We start from the raw sequence: 16,442 nt of genomic DNA on the forward strand, positions 1-16,442 counted from the left end.
AGTTCACAGCTCTCAATTATGATTCGTTTATGCTATCACCAACAATCTGAGCTTGCACAGACACCTACAGTTGGCCCAGTTCAAAGTCCACAGTCCACAAAATACAAGATTATTATGCTGCATGAAGAAAACTATTGGAATACTGCATCCTAGAAGAAGCGCATACACCTATTGAAATAAATTAAGACAAATGTAAACAGGAACTACCAGACTAACATGGATTACTTTAATGGTTTTTACTGTCATAGTTGAGATATTGATCACCATTTTCCTGTAAAGGGCAGCAAAATAGCAGCCCATAGAGAGACATTTCAAAGCCAGTTTTAAATTACTGCTGGGCCTGGGAGCCAGAGAGGCCCAGCCCACTTAAAGCCCTGCTGGGGTGTTGTTACTGCTGAGTTCTGGGTCTCTCACCAACCACCTCTCTGTGAGTAAGACTTGAACCACTGTGCCCCACATTCTTGGTCAACTTCTAAAGGCTTGCAATGGATACTCAGTTTTTGGTCCTATAGTGAGGCTGCTCAGCACAAGAGAAGTAAAGGTTTCAATTGACATGACTGGATCTCAGTTGGGACCATCAGAACCAGTTCCCACACATGCGCTAACCCTCTGCCTGTTCATTCAACTATTAGTACTTGTACATCCTTGTGCTGTTTCGCAAACGCCCAGGTCCCTGAACCATAATAGGATCCGGAGGCCTCCAGACAGCCCACACTCCCCCCACCAGCTATACGCGGACCGACAAACTTAAATTGTTGGAAGAGGTTTTTATTTAACACCTTATCTTTAAAGCAAATAGTCATAAATCAAGTATAAAGAACATTCCACAAATATTTACAATATGCAAGTCATGAGAATTAGTGACCATAAATCTTTTCTGACAGGATCCTTTCCTGTCCTGAACCACCATTAGACCACACAAGTGACCCATATCTCCCCTGTATCCTTAGGAGGGGCGGTTACACTGACTACACCGTTCCTTGTCCTCACGCTCAGGGTTCCGCCCCCCAAACACCAATCAGACTCGGGGTGTAACAGGCGGCCAAGAGCTGGAGCCCCATGGACCCTCAGCGATCTGAGCTCCCTTACCCCTTGATCTGGTGTCTACATCCGCAGGTTGGCTCATAACTTCAGGATCCTATCCCTGGTGTCCTCCCGGGGCCCCAACCTTGGGCGAGGGCGACCAGGGCCCCAAAGGTCCTTCGCCCTCCCCACCCATGAAAAGACTACGAGCAAAAAAACACATGTCATGGATGAATTGATCAGTACCCGCATCAGATAGATGCACCTGGTCCTTGTGAAACATGTGGGGGCCCTTTAAGAGTTTGTGGGGGATGTTCCATAACCGCCCTGGGCCCGGGCAAAGTTTGGCCATCTCGGCGTTAAGTCAGCGTACTGAAACATTGATTGTCCTTGATTTGATCCCTGCGCCCCATTTGCGTTGAGGACCAGGCAATTGCAGCATTTGGGAATTGATTTGCCAACTTTGTGACCTCCAAGAATATTGTTTATCTTAGCGCCTTGTGACCCAACCGCACCAAGTCGTTGCCTCCTAAGTGAATGATGATAAGACCTGGGGACTGGAGCCCCCCAAAACCCTTCACTACATTGACCAATTGCTGGAGTTGAGTGATTCCCACTCCTCCAATTCCACACCAACGGAAAGCCACGCCTTGGACCATCATTGGATTCGCCCCACGGAGCTGTTGCACCCGGTACGCCGCCCGTCGAACAAATGAATGTCCCAAAATCCAAACTACATGCTGAGACATTGCACTGAAATGAAAAGAAAAGAGCGTGAGGAGATCACATACCAGAACCAATGCCGACATTATACTAGTTCGGGCCTAATGTATCGCCTACAGCAATCCGATGACCAACGCCCGATACCTTTCACCGCGGACGCCGACAGGCCCGCGGCTGCCGCCAGTGTAGCTGCCCCAATTCGAAAGGAATGGGAGGAGTACCCTTTATGGTCAATCCCTATTGCCCTCAGCGCTAACTTGAAGACCGCTAAGAATTGGTAGCGTGAGAGGCAGTCCCCGTTAGGGTGGATGAACAAGGCAGAAGAGCCCAGTGGAGGGCGGACTGAGAGGTAAGTACTCGTCAGAGTCACAGGACAAAGGGGGGAGCCGATCACGGCACTGAGTGTAATGCGCACTCCTCTTTTTAGCTGATCCGTTTTTGACTTGCGCAGGACTATTGTTAGAAACCCAGCACTGACTGTCACGTCTCCCCTCTGTAACCCTCCTGCGTGGTCGCCCCTGGAGGAGCCCACCAATTCGCTGATGCGAAAGGCCCCGTAGAAGGCTACCGAAAATGCTGCTGAAAATAAAGCTGACTCAGCCTGTGAGGAGCAGACGAATGGGAGTGCGCGCAGAAGATTCTCCAGCAGGGGAGCAGTTACAGGGCGCCTTGAATCTGCGCTAACATGGACAGCCCTGGCCCAACCCGCTAGAGCCTGTTTTATAATAAAAGTGTTCAAAGGTGCCTCCATGTTCTTGATTCTAGCGAAGAAACGTATCACAGACAGGTAAGCCTTTGCACAAGACACAAGGCGCCCTTTGTTTTTTAAATGCTGTAGGAATGCGCAAATTGCTGACTCAGAGAATACTTCAGAAATATGCTGTGCCTGTAAAAACCGCCTGTATTGGTAGAAATCGTTCTCATATGCCCTCCTAGTACGAATTGCTAGAGATGTTGCTACTAAATCTGGGAGGGCGGGGCACCAATTTTCCACAGAGATTCTGGGAACTCCGTCATCTTCTCCTTCCCCCGGGGGTGGTACCGCAGATAATCCTGCATTAATGAGCGAGACAGGGCGTCAGCAGCGTTGTTATGAATCCCTGGCACATGTTTAGCCCTGAAGGTAATGTTGTGTTGTAGGCAAGACAAAATTAAACGCTTTGACAGGCGTAGGACCAGTGGGCATGTAGCCCCTTGGCGATTAATGACTTCTACTACCGCCATGTTGTCAGACCAAAAGATTACAACTCTATTCTTCAATTCCTCCTCCCAAATTTTAACTGCTACAACAATAGGGAAGAGCTCCAGAAAAGCTATGTTCTTAGTCCAGCCCCAGCTAACCCATTCAGCTGGCTAGTCTGCCCCGCACCACAGGGGGCCCAATATTGCTCCAAAACCTATGCTACCTGCCGCGTCAGTGTACAGGCCCAGCGTAGGGCTGGAAATCGCCTGGTGGGGCCAAATAACAGCCCCGTTGAAATCTTGCAGAAAAACCTCCCACAACCTTAAATCCTCCCTATCCTCCAAAGACAACCGAGTATGGTGATGTTTTTCTGTTAGCCCGGCCATTGACCGAGCGATAGATCTAGAAAAGGGGCAGGCCATGGGAATGATCCTAAGCGCAAAATTAAGCTGACCCACTAGCACCTGGAGCTGGTGGAGGGTAACCTTTTTCTGCGATAACATTGTTTGAATGGACTCCTTGAATACCTGTAGCTTCTCCTGAGGTAGACGATACTCCCCTGCCACAGAATCAATCTCTATCCCCAGGAAGGTGATGCAAGTAGAGGGACCGGCAGTCTTGTCTGGGGCCAAAGGGACCCCGAATTCCTCAAACATTGAGATCAACGCCTGGAGCGCCCACTCACATTTTGCAGATCGAGGAGGGCCCAAAACTAAGAAATCATCCAAGTAATGAATGACGTTGCGGTGACCAGTGCGAAGTGAAAAAACCCACTGAAGGAATGTGCTGAACTGCTCAAAATAGCTGCATGATATACTACAACCCATGGGCATGCATTTTTCATAGCAGTACTCCCCATGGAATTGAAAACCCAGTAGGTGGTAATCTTCGGGGTGGACCGGAAGAAGTCAGAAAGCTGACTCGATGTCGGGTTTTGCTAACAAAGCTCCATGGCCTAAGGCCCTGACCTTTACTAATGCGCTGTCAACAGACGCATAGCGGACCGAGCACAGCTGAGGATCAATGGCATCATTTACTGATGAACCCCGAGGGGCAGACAAATTATAAATCAGCCTGAACTGCCCTGGGTCTCTCTTAGGAACAACCCCCAAAGGAGAACAAACAAAGCCTTCCAGAGGCGGGGCCCGGAAGGGGCCCGCTAGTCTGCCCAGCGCACATTCTTTTGCTAACTTCTTGGCCTCCACAAATGGGTTCCGCGAAGCGGAGATTACGTTTTTGCAGTGATTCACTGGTGAGACATTAAAGGCAGGAATCCTAAAACCAGAGGAAAAACCTTGAAGAAGTATCTTTGCAGAATCTGATGCAGGGTAAGCCCGTAACCACGGGAGCAGGGTGACTAACTTGATAGGGGACGGAAAGGGGGGGGTCAGTTAGATGGCTTACTTGCATCTCTACCTTTTTCTTTAGATTTCTTGATGCATTTAAATTCGGGGTGGGAAGGGTGCCCACAAAAGGAACAGTTGTGCCTGAACTTGCAGGACCCAGCGGGGCGCGAACTTTGTTATTAACGCATTCCAACCAAACGTTAACCTCTGTTTGACCCCAACCAATGGATGGATCTTCCACTTTAGCCCAGCGGAAATCCCTATCATATTCCAACCAGGCAGACCCCCGTAAGTGTGCTCAGCCTTCAATATCTTGTTTGCATAGTAAATCAATGAGGTGCCCAACTCTGGTTTCTTTTCTAACAACACAGACATGAATACATTAAAACCAAATGACCAGTTTGTAATGTTCTCCTCCACTTTTGGCTTCCTGTCCCCATAGGAAGATGACTTATCCTCCTTATCTTTAGCATCCACCTCCCTTCTTCTTGCCCTAATTAATGAAAATATGTCCACAAATTCTCCCTTCCAAATTTTATCTTTTACCTCTGCACTAACGTGTGCTGCCAGCTTACCTGGTCTCAATAGTAATACATCTGTTGACCCTTCATTTGCAGAATAATCCTGGCCTGTATTTTTGATGATGTTGGGCAACACATTTGAAACTACAGGGGTTGCAGTAATTACAGTGCTCGGTGTCGGGGTGACACGCGGACTGTTTGATGACGCCTGAGATGTATTTGAGGTATGTGCTGCCGCCAAAGCGTCTACCTGGCGTTTCAGTTCCAATAATTAATTTTGCAAGGAATCATTTGCAACCCACGGATTTGTGGGCGGGGGCGTGTTGCTAGCTGGGCCGTTAATGCTGGATAATAGGGTATATACTTCTAATAAGGCCTGCCTGGACGAATATTGTACCTGCACCTGTTGCTCGGGTGCCAGGGTGTAGGGGAAGGCAAGGGCGGCGCCGCAGGCATTGGCACCACAGGGAAGGGGGCTGTAGGGGCCCCTAATTGGCTGAGGGTGACAAGGAAGCCAATGATTTTGGAATATTAGCTAAGACCTCCTCCACACCTAGAGCCGGTGTCATGGTTGTGCCCTCACTTGAGCCCTGATGCACGGGTGGAGCGGCTACCGCAGGAACCGGAATCTCAGTCGGGGCAACCTGTGCCGGGGGACTGACCACTGCGGATGAATCCTGTCTAGGGGGAGCGGAAGCCGATGCCTTCCCATTCTTCCTACGTTTAACCGGGGGGAACGTGGCGCGAGGGGCTACATAGGACCGCCGTGGACGGCTGCTTTTTTCCCCATTAACTTCGTTATCTGATGTCACGTCACTAATGTCCGTGTCATCATTCCCTAACTTCTCCAAAACCATTTTTAATAACTGGGATAACTCTGGGTCCCTCCCTTCCCTCTTCGCAGCGCTAGCCTTGCTAGGTGGCATGATGAAATGCAAAAACAAAAAGCTACCCTACGGTGAAGCTTTTTTTTTTTAAAGGCGTTGGTGATGACCCTGCAAACCAAATTATATAACTCAGTTATCCAAACAGGTCAGCAAAACCACTAGCCTTAACGAATAGCAAGGACAGTAAAACCTGCCAATAAAGCTCACCCATACATGCTGCGCGCCAGTGCCGTACTCTTAGGACAACGACTTGAGCCAAATGTTTTAAAAATTTACAAACCCCACAAAAAGAGCAATGTCAAGATGCCATTAAGCGCAGAGCACCAAGCAAAAAACAATTGCTTCCACTAAAGGCCACACAAGTATAAACCAACACTAAAACAGCACAGTGGAAACCAAAACCCAACATAACATGGTCAAAAAACAAGCATGGAAAGGCATAACAAGCGTTTAACGGTACTACACGTAATCCACCTAAATAAAAAAAAGCAAGGTTTGGTCAATGAGCGCGCGGAAATCTCATGCCAAGCGAGGGCCCCTTAATGCTGCCCCCAAAAAACGCTGTGCACGCTGCCCAATTAGGTAGCCAGACATGGAGGAGTTAAGATGGAAAGCATATACAGCAGGAGCTTATGAGGATTGAACTTGAGTCCCCTGGTTCACAAAACCAAAGCTCTGCCCCTGAGCTACAAAGCCCCGCTGACTACCTCTGCCCCACGCTCCCCCTCTGAAGCTCAGGAGGCCACGAGGCACGCGGCGCAACCCGCTAACGATCGCGGCAGAACACGGGGTAAAATTTTCAATGAGCAATAATCGTGCCTCGCTTAGACCTCATTGGCTACGATACTGCCCCTGCGCCAAGACCAGCGCACGGCTACATACATATAATTCCAAATGCAGTCTGAAACGCACCTTGAAGACACGCGGCGTGCAACAAATGCACTATTTAGCTGAGCGTGATACTTACAGCTCCGACTTCGCTTCCAAGCACCTCTCGAACCAGGGCGAGCGGCAGACACCACGACCGCCTCACTGGCTCTGACTGCTCCTGATGAAAAAAGGGAAGTCCAGAGGATCCAGACGCCGATGAAATGTGGAGAAAAAAGAAGCGCCCAGTGGATCTGTCAACTGCGGGCCCCGTACTCGCCCGGCCGCCACAAATGGAAAAGAAGGTCAAGCCTTCCTGGAGGGGGCTCTTAAATAGCCCCCCACCGGTTTGTGGCGGCCGGATCCAGCCGGCAGCCAACGCACCCGCCACGTTAGCCCCCAGTTGCACTTCCGCCCCCACGCTTCACGAGGCTTGGGGGCGGAAGTTCCAGCCAGCCCTGCTCACCACCGGTGGGTAAGGGGATCGTTGGGCCTCGGAGGCCCCGTCCCCTAGCAGGCCACGCCCCCCCCTCTTTGGAGGGGGGCTTTACCCAGATTGCTGCATGTCTTTTTCTGTACACTAATAAAATGCAGTGCATTTCAATTGACAGTCTTGGGTGTGCACACACCATAAGCAATTCTTCATTTCCCTTTTTAGGGGGTTATTACAACTTTGGAGGAGGTGTTAATCCGTCCCAAAAGTGACGGTAAAGTGACGGATATACCACCAGCCGTATTACGAGTTCCATAGGATATAATGGACTTGTAATACGGCTGGTGGTATATCCGTCACTTTACCGTCACTTTTGGGACAGATTAACACCTCCTCCAAAATTGTAATAACCCCCTTAATGTACTGATGGCAAAATGGCTGCTCTGAGATTCGGAGATAGCATGTGCACCGGCAACCATTGTAAACATGTGGTGCATGCTAAGTGCAGATAACAGGCATCTGGGAATTAATCGGTCAACTGAATGTGCATCAATGTGGGTATCAGACCTGCGACTTACGATACTCTTTTGAATCATATAGCATCTCGGGAATCTGTGGTTGGCATCGCCAATAAATCCCTCCTGGCCAGTCTGTTCTTTACCTCGTCATGCATGACCGCTCATATGACTTTAAAAAGTCTATTGTGAAGCCTGGGCAGAAAGGGAAATGTGACTGCACATACAATTGGTTTACTTCTTGTAAAAGAGTTGTGAACAGTGTCATCTTGGCGTTTTTTTGGAGAGCACTTTAAGACATATTTTGGGAGCCTTTGTTCAGAACAACCTTGAATTTATTACCCATTTCCAGCTGGTTCAAGCCCTCAATGCTGAGCAATGTTGAAATTTATTAAACTTTCAGAAAGGGGAGGGCACTAAAAACAGCTGAAAGTTCAAGCTGCTCCAAGTTCAGCAGCCATACAGCAGTAAAAAAATCATTGAATATTGGACCCAGATATTTTTGTTTTGCAACATTTTCAAATTTTACATGGAACTCCGCTTATGGCTAGAATATTCATACCATGGCAGGATAGATATAAGAACTACTTGGTGGATGTTCAGTGAGCTATCCTTAAAAGCATCGCTTTGCGCGTGGGATACTTGTGATTATAAATAAACCCCCTTCACAATTACCTTTTTCCCTTCAATAGGGAAAATGAAATCACTGCTCTGAGGATGTTCCCTCTTTTGTGCAGTGAAATCTGATAATGTTCTTCTTAATTCGCTCCCCCTGCCTTGCCACGCCTCTTCAATGACTTTACCATGGGTCCCTTTCCAAGGTGGGATGCTAGGCACACTGTCCATTCAGATCGCACCCAAACACAGCTCTGACTCTAGGAGAACCATTCAGATTCCAGTGGTTGTCTGTGGTTTACCCGAGGTAAGGGGTGCCACGCTGCCTGTGGCCTGCTGCCCTCCTTGTATTGTAGTGGGCACTTACAGTGCGCATAGCCACCCTAGGGCATCACAGCCATGGGCGTAGGAAGTGTGGGGGACGCGGGGGATGTATCCCCCCCAGATTTTGGAGGGTGGGGGACACGGGGGATGAAGGTGGGGGGGACAAGGGGACACAATAATTTCCCCTCTCACATCTATTATTCAGAGGGCCATTAGCGTACAAAAGCTCTACTTATAACAGCCCTGTACCGACCATCCTCCAATCTGATGGTAACAGAATGAAGGTGAGTCAGGAGGCCCCCTGCTCTTTTGTTTGTCCTGTTCACACCTGTGGGCATTAAGGGTGCTCATAAGAACAAAGGGCACGAGGAGGAGAAAAGAGTTTTGGATGATTACTGTCTGCATCACCTGCCGCCTTGAAGAGGAGCACTGCAGGATACCTTCAAGAGGAGCTGCAAGACATTGAGCAAGATCTAAAGAGATAACAGAGTCCCACTCAGCCTGACACCTGCAGGCTAGAAAGGAGACTCTGTGAAACACAATGTTTGTATTTGCTTAAGATCACACCAGTTGGTGAAACAGTGAAGTCGAGATTGGGCCCAGATTTTACCTTTTCACACAATTTAGCTATTAGAAGGGTATATTTTTCTAACATTTATGTTTAATGTTTTGTTATCTAGGTAATGAAGGGCTTGATTATAGAGTGGCTAACAGGGAGAAGCCATATTTCATTTTGGGGCATTATGTCTATCGTTATTATTTATGTTGTTATCGTTACATACTTCAGCATATTGAAGTATATTATCTTTTCTCTATCTTTTCTTCACTGTACTCTGAAACAATCTACCCTATGCCACTGCACCCTACACCACTTGTCTCCACTCTGTGCTACTCTACGCCACTGCAATCTATGCTGTGCCACTCTACTCTACACCACTCTACTCTGCAGCACTCTACACGACGCCACTGCAATCTATGCTATTCTACTCTAACCATTGCACAATACACCCCTACACTCTTCACCACTTTACTCAAATCCAATGCACTCTATGCCACTGCACTCTATGCCAATATACTCTGTACCGCAGCACTCTATTCCACTGCTTTCAATGCCACTGTACTCTGCGCCACAGCACTCTAGGCGACTGCACTCTATGCCACTCTACAATACACCACTGTACTCTGCAACCCTCTAATCTGCAACATTGCACTCTGCCACTGAACTCCACGCCACTCTACTCTGCACCACTGCATTCAATGCCATTGTACTCTGTCCCACTGCACTCTTTTCTGCACCACTGCACTCTAATCTACTCTACTCTACACCAGTGGTTCCCAACCTGTGGTCCGGGGACCCCTGGGGGTCCGCGAAGCCTCCTCAGGGGGTCCGCGACTGTTTAGAAAATGATATAATACTAACAGATTAGGTCCGCGGCTTTCAGTAATGATAAAGGAGGGGTCCACAGAAGTCAAAAGGTTGGGAACCACTGCTCTACACCACTCCACTGTAGGCCCTTCACTCTACTTTGAAATCATCTCCTCTATGCAACTGCAATCTACGCAACTCCACTCTATGCTATGCCAGTCTAATCTACCCTGCACCACTCCAATGTACCCTGCGCCACTCCAATCTGCTCTGCACCGTTCTATGCTACTGCACTCTACATCACTATGCTCCACTCTGCAACAATCTACTCTTCACCACTATACTGTACTCTGCAGCAATCTACTCCATGCCACTGCACTCTATGCCACTCTATTCTACTCTGCACCACTGTACTCTAAGCCACTCTTCTCTGTATCACTCTACATGACTGCACTCTACACAATGCACTCTATGCCACTCTACTCTACACCAATGCATTCTATGACACTCTACTCTACACCACTGCCCTTTATGACACTCTACTCTGCAACACTGCACTCTGCCACTGAACTATACTCCTCTCTACTCTGCACCACTGCAATCTACTCTGCACCACTCAACTATATGCCACTCTACTGCACTCTACACAAATGTACTATATGCCACTACACTATGCCACTCTACTCTGCACCACTGCACCCCACCATTGCACTCTACACCAGTCTACTCTACCTTGCACCACTCTACTCTACGATGCACCGCATCACTCTATGACACCGCACTCTGAACCACTGCAATCTATGCTGTGCCACTCCACTCTGCTCCCCTCTACTCTTCACCACTCTACGCTACTGCACTGTACGCTAAACCAGTGCTGTCTTCGTCAATGCACTGTACACCACTTTACTCAAAACCAACGCACTCTATACCACCACACTCTATGCCAATCTACTTTGCACCACTGTACTCTATGCCATTTCAGTCTAGACCACCCAACTCCACTCTATGACACTTCACTCTGACATTACACTCCATGATACTAGACTCTGACACTCTATTCCATTAAACTCTAACACTTTCTCCACTCTGTAACTCCCCACACAACTCCCTGTACGCCACTCCATTCCACTTTACTCCACTCTATGCCACTCCACACCACTCTATGCCACTTCAATCTACGATACTCTACTCAACGCCACTGCACAGCCCTCTATGCCACTCCACTATTCAACAATGTACTATGCTCAACAACACTCTACCCATCTTTCTCTATGCTAGTTCATGTTACTTTACTTCACTCTACTCCAGTTCACTCTTATTTATGCCTTTCCACTCTACGACACTCTGCCACTCCACTCTACTCTATTACACTGTGACACTACTCCACTCTACTACTACTTTATGGCATTGGCGCTTGATTAGAGATTCAGATCTCCATTGATTGCCTTGTCACTCATATGAGACGTGAGTCAGATTTATCTTCGCCGTTTTGGTTACAAGCATTATGTAACCCTTTAACTCAAGCTTAACAAAGGCTTAGGATGATCCTGATACCTGTCTAGGGGATAGAAATATCATCGGCCAAAGTACCTTGACTTGAATTTGTGATATTGTACATAAGTTGGCATAAGCATAGGTACTATGAGCTAATGACTTCTTGATTCACTATTTGAGTCATTCATGTAAAAGTGGGTGTATAACAGTGTGTAAATCACTATTGTGGATGCTAACCTTGTAGGAAAGTAGCCTCTTTCTAGCTCGGTTACCCCCACATTTGGCCTGTTTGCCAGTGTGTTTGAGTGTGTCTACTGGGATCCTGCTAATCAGGACCCCAGTAGTTATGCTCTCTCCCTTAAATTATGATTGTTGCATACTGATAACCCAGTATTTCACCCAAGATTGGCATACTGGTGCCCCCTTATAAGTCCCTAGTATATGGTACTTAGGTACCCAGGGCATTGGGGTTCCAGGAGATCCCTAGGGGCTGCAGCATTTTTTTTGTCACCCATAGGGAGCCCATGCAATGGCTTCTAAAGAACTGCCATTGCAGCCTGCGTGAAAAGGTGCATGCACCCTTTCACTGCCAGTTACACCACACCAGGTCACTTATAAGTCACCCCTATAGCAGGCCCTCCAGCCCTGAGGGCAGGGTGCATAGTACCTGTGTGTGAGGGCACTCCTGCACTAGCAGAGGTGCCCCCACGACCTCCGGGACCATTTTCCCAGACTTCAGGAGTGTGGGGATGCCATTTTACACGTGTACTGGAAATAGGTCACTACCTATTCCCAGCTACATAATGGTAACTCCGAACATAGGTATGTTTGGTATCAAACATGTTGGAATCATACCCCCAAGGCTTTTGCAAGCATTGGTTGTATGATTCCATGCACTCTGGGGGCTCCTTAGAGGACCCCCAGTATTGCCATTCCAGCCTTCTGAGGTTTTCCAGGCAGCCCCAGCTGCTGCAACCTCCCAGACAGGTTTCTGCCCTCCTGTTGGGTGAGAAGCTCAAGCCCAGGAAGGCAGAATAAAGGATTTCCTTTGATAGAGGGGTGTTACACCCTCTCCCTTTGGAAATAGGTTTGAAAGGGGTAGCTTCGTTCCCCAGGCCACTGGAAATGCTTTGAAGGGCACATTTGGTGTCCTCCTTACAGAATCCAGTCTACACCGGTTCAGGTACCCCCAGTCCCTGCTCTGGCACGAAACTGGACCACCACCCCAGGTGTGCTGCTCAGAGCTCCTCCAGAGGGTCCCTGGGTTTTTCCATCTTGGATTCCAAGTTGGCAGCAAACTCTGGGAGCATCTGAGTTGCCAGTGCCAGCAGGTGGTGTCAGAGCCATCCCCTGATAGGTGCTTACGTGTTTAGCTGACCAATCCCCCTTTCAGGGCTATTTAGGGTCTCTGCTTTGGGAGGTTCTTCAGATTCAGATTGCAAGACTCTGCATCCTTTACTTCCCTTTCTCACCTAAGAAACTGCATCTGGACCCTCCAGGAACTCCACAAACTGCAACAACGAAGCAAAGACGACTTCTGCAACATTGTATCTCCAGCTCTTGCCAGCAAATGCAACTGTTTCCCGGTTGTGCATCCTCAGAGGACAGCCTGTCTTCAGTCTGCACCAGAAGAATGAACGAATCTCCCTTGGAGTGAAGGAGTCACTCCCCTGCTTCAGCAGGCACCTCTCCGCAACGATGACCATCTGCATGGGTCCCCTCTCCTGATGAGTTGCATGGATCCTGCATCACGGGTGGTGGACTGAAGTGGTCCTGATGGTCCTGATGTCCTACGGTCCAACTTTGGTGGAGGTAAGAGCTTGCCTTCCCACGCAAGACAGTACTCCTGTGCACCACGTGTTTTTCAGTTGCCAAGGCTTGTTGGCATCCTTCTATGAAATTCTTTGTGTACCATGTAGCTTCGGACCCCAGCACTCCTTCCTGAGATGCACCGCTTCCTCAGTGGTTCTCTGGCGGCGTGGGATCCTTTGTTTTTGTGCTGCATGGGCCTCCTTTTGCAACTCCTTTGTCCCCATGCTGGGGACTCCTATGTGCGCTGCCTGGTATTCCGTGGGCTCTCTGAGTTGCTGAGAGCCCCCTCTGACTCCTCCTCCTGGGTGGCCATTTTCCGCTAACCATGAGCTTTGCCTGTGCCAAGGCTTGTTGGTGGAATCCAGCGATGCAAACCATACTGCAATCATCTATCCGGTGTGAGATATCATCTGCACCAACCACGATCCCGCATCCATCTTCTTGGGTGCAGTACTGACTGTTGTTCTTCACCAGTGGTTCTTCTTTTGCACCTTGATTCGGGTTAGCAGGGGCTCCTGTCCTCCCTGGACTCTTCTGTGCTTCTTGGACTTAGTCCCATTCTTCCACAGGTCTTTAGGTCCAGGAATCCACCCTTTGTGTCTTGAAGTATCTTCTGGTTCTTGCATTATCTTCTTTCTCGTGTTCTTGTGTGTTCTAGGAAAGTTACTGTGATTTACTTCTGCTTTCCTGGGCTCTAAGGTGGGTTCTATTACTTACCTTTGGTGTTTTCTAATACTCCCAGCGCCCCTGTACACACCACACTTGCCTATGTGGGAAACCGATATTCGCATTCCACTTTCTTAGTATATGGTTTGTGTTTCCCCTAGGCCCATTTCTAACCATTGTGATTTTCACTAATTGCACTGTTTTCTAACTGTTTTTATTGCTATTGCTGCATACTAGTGTATATAATTGGTGTATTACTTACCTCCTAAGGGAGTATAGTCTTTATGGTATTTTTGGCATTTGTTTCACTAAAATAAAGTACCTTTATTTTTGTAACACTTAGGGGGTCATTCTGACCTCGGCGGTAAAAGGCGCTTACCGCCGGTCAGAAGACCGCCATAACACCGCCGCGGCCGCGGAAAGCCGCCACGGTCATTCTGACCCACAACGGCCAAACCTCCAAAAATCCGACCTCCACTGCATCCCGCCACATCTGCGGGCAGTGATAAACTGGAGATGACCAAACCTCCACCGTCACGCCAACAGAAAAACGCCCATGCCATTACGACCCACGAATCAACGCGGCGGCCTTTCCAACGCGGTATTCCATTGGCGGTACACACCGCCGCGGTCAAAATACACACACAGAACCAAAACACAGGCACATTGGACAATTACAAATACACACACCTGATACACATACACAACCCACTCCCACACAATCAATCAACTATAAAACACACCCCCACATCACCCACAAACCCCTACGACCACAATTACTGAGAGAAGGAGAGAGAGACACAGCAGACAATCCATAGCAATACACACTGAGGCACACTACACCATCACACACACCACATAGTAGCACAAAGCACCACACACCAACATACTCATCATCACATACACCACCCCACACCTCACCCACACCACCCCATGGCACCCCAAAGGCACCCACGCTTTTCGGACCAAGAACTCCGGGTCATGGTGGAGGAAATCCTAAGAGTGGAACCCCAGCTCTTCGGCTCACAGGTGCAGCACACCAGTATAGCTAGGAAGGCGGAGCTATGGCAGCGGATCGTGGACAGGGTCAACGCGGTGGGACAGCATCCCAGGAATAGGGAGGACATCCGCAAACGATGAAACGACCTACGGGGGAAGGTCCGATCGATGGTCTCCAGGCACAACATCGCGGTCCAGAAGACTGGCGGGGGACCCCCACCCACCCCTCCCGAATTTACATCATAGGAGCAAGAGGTCTTCAACATCCTGCATCCTCAGGGCCTCGCAGGAGTAGCCGGAGGAATGGACTCTGGTAAGTCCAATCTCAACTACTAGATCCCCCCCACCCCACCAGCATGCCAACCCACACCCCCACCCTCACCCCCAACCCCCCAGCACACATCCTCCCTGACAATGTCTCACCAGCACAACCCACCCATCCCAACACCAACTCCTGCATGCCAACACAATCCATGGACACCCATCACCCAAGCATGACCACTGCACTTACCCCCCCCCCTCCACTAACTACCCTCACAACACCTCCCTCAAGGGAATGCCTGCACTGGGGGACGAGGGCACCCATAACACGCACGCTATTGCACACACAGAAACAATAACCAAACTCTCTTACCCCATGCAGGACCCGAACGCCAAAACACCAGCCAGGAGGGTCCAGAAATGTCCATCCCACCCCCGGAACAGGCCCACAGTGAGGACAGCAGCTCTGTCGACACTGAACCTGATGACCAGCCCGGACCATCGGGGACCTCTGGGCAGTCGGTTCCCCTCACCCAGACACAGGCCACACCAGACCCGACCCCCTCTGCCAACACCAGCACAGCTCCCACCCAGCGGGCCCATGCCTCTGTCTCTAGGACACGTCAATCAGCGGTGTGTCTGCCACTACAGGGCACCCAGGCTAACCCAACACCCCAACAACAACAGGGACCTGGGGGCAGTGGGAGCGGGCACACCGTCCAGGAGACAGAGGCCGGGGGAAACCGGGCAGCTCGGAGGGCTGCTGTGCGACAGGGGGGGGAGGAGAGGCCCAGGGAACCCACTCTCCAAGAGGCCCTCACCACCATCATGGGGGCCTACCACCACTCCCAAGAGACGATGGCGACGGTACTGGCCAGGTTCACGGAGATCCAGGCACAGCAGGAGGAACGCTACATGGGGTTCAGGGAGGAGCTGAGAATCATCGGGACCGCAATGGGGACCATCGTCCTGGCCCTCAACAGGATAGAAGACGCGTTGCGGGACCATGTGGCACCACACAGGGCCCCTGTCACTAGCCCGGACCAGGAACAGCCTACCACCTCCGCCGGCGCTAGTGGACAGGAGGCCCCAACACCACGGCAGGCCACCAGAACCCCACCTCCTGCTGAAGAACAACCACCCCGTAAGAGGAGCCTGAGATCCAAAAAAAAGACAGAGTAGGATGTCAAGACCCCCGCCAGCAGGACATACCCCCTGAACTCTTCCCACTGTCCCACATTGCCACCCTGTCCAACCATGAACTGCCTCTGCTCAATCCTTCCACAGGCAAAAGGACAATGCACCTGTGAGACTGAGAACTGGACTCTGCCATGGACATTACTCCACCCCCACCCATCACCCTTATAATCACATGTACCAATATCTAGCCCTGTAAATAAATCACAT

The 16,442-nt window shown here is 49.7% G+C and overlaps 1 long non-coding RNA gene and 1 pseudogene across 3 annotated transcripts in view; both read right to left on the reverse strand.

Annotated features, from left to right (window-relative positions):
• The window catches only part of LOC138295610 (uncharacterized), a 268,864-nt gene that overhangs the window by 77,020 nt on the left and 175,402 nt on the right, over positions 1-16,442 (reverse strand). The gene's annotated exons all lie outside the window — the stretch shown is intronic.
• On the reverse strand, positions 6,424-6,547 carry LOC138297651 (U4 spliceosomal RNA; annotated as a pseudogene).

This window comes from Pleurodeles waltl, chromosome 5 (genome assembly GCF_031143425.1).
Source record: "Pleurodeles waltl isolate 20211129_DDA chromosome 5, aPleWal1.hap1.20221129, whole genome shotgun sequence".
NCBI classification, from domain to species: domain Eukaryota; kingdom Metazoa; phylum Chordata; class Amphibia; order Caudata; family Salamandridae; genus Pleurodeles; species Pleurodeles waltl.